This window comes from Numida meleagris, chromosome 14, assembly GCF_002078875.1.
Source record: "Numida meleagris isolate 19003 breed g44 Domestic line chromosome 14, NumMel1.0, whole genome shotgun sequence".
In the NCBI taxonomy this organism is placed as follows: domain Eukaryota; kingdom Metazoa; phylum Chordata; class Aves; order Galliformes; family Numididae; genus Numida; species Numida meleagris.
In genome coordinates, this window is record NC_034422.1 from 28,289 (window position 1) to 29,618 (window position 1,330).

The window sequence follows — 1,330 nt, forward strand, 5'->3', positions numbered from 1 at the left end:
GAAATGGGGATATTTGCAATGAAAAATGGGGTTTGGGGGTTAAAAAGAGGGATTTTTGGTATGAAAAATGGTATGTTGGGGGTTCAAATGGGGATTGGGGGGGGGAAGGTGATTTTGGTGAAAAGAGCGGATTTTGGGGCGTCAAATGGAGGTTTGGTGTTTTAAAAATGCAGATTTGGGGGGTTAAAAATGGGGATATGGGGGTTAAAAGGGGGAAATTGGGGGGTGAAAAAGGGTAATTTTGGTGAAAAGTGGAGATTTTGGGGTGTCAAATGGAGGTTGGGTGTTAAAAAAACAGATTTGGGAATTAAAAATGGGATACGGCGGTAAGAAAAGGGAATTTGGGGGGTCATGCCAAGGGATTTAGCGCATGCGCGCTGCTGCCCGGAGGACTAATCACAGTAGAGATTAGCGGATCTGCAGCGCAGAGCGGTCAGAACGTAGGTACACCACTTCCGCTTTCCGGCGCGCATGCGCGCTACTGCCTGGAGGAATAATCACAATAGAGATCGGCGGATTAGCCGCGCAGAGCGGTCAGAACGTAGGTACGCCACTTCCGCTTTTCGGCGCGCAAGCGCGCTACTGCCTGGAGGACTAATCACGATAGAGATCGGCGGATTAGCCGTGCAGAGCGGTCAGAACGTAGACAGGCCACTTCCGCATTCAGGCGCGCAGGCGCGCTACTGCCTGGAGGACTAATCACGATCGAGATCGGCGGATTAGCCGCGCAGAGCGGTCAGAACGTAGGTACGCCACTTCCGCTTTTCGGCGCGCATGCGCGCTACTGCCCGGAGGACTAATCACGATCGAGATTGGCGGATTAGCCGCGCAGAGCGGTCAGAACGTAGACAGGCCGCTTCCGCTTTCCGGCACGCACGCGCGCTACTGCCTGGAGGACTAATCACGATCGAGATCGGCGGATTAGCCGTGCAGAGCGGTCAGAACGTAGGTACGCCACTTCCGCTTTTCGGCGCGCAGGCGTGCTACTGCCCGGAGGACTAATCACGATCGAGATCGGCGGATTAGCCGTGCAGAGCGGTCAGAACGTAGGTACGCCACTTCCGCTTTCCGGCGCGCATGCGCGCTACTGCCCGGAGGACTCATCACGATAGAAATCGGCGGATTAGCCGCTCAGAGCGGTCAGAACGTAGGTACGCCACTTCCGCTTTTCGGCGCGCATGCGCGCTACTGCCCGGAGGACTAATCACAGACGAGATAGGCGGATTGGCCGCGCAGAGCGGTCAGAACGTAGGTACGCCACTTCCGCATTCAGGCGCGCATGCGCGTTACTGTCCGGAGGACTAATCACGATCGAGATCGGCGGATTAGC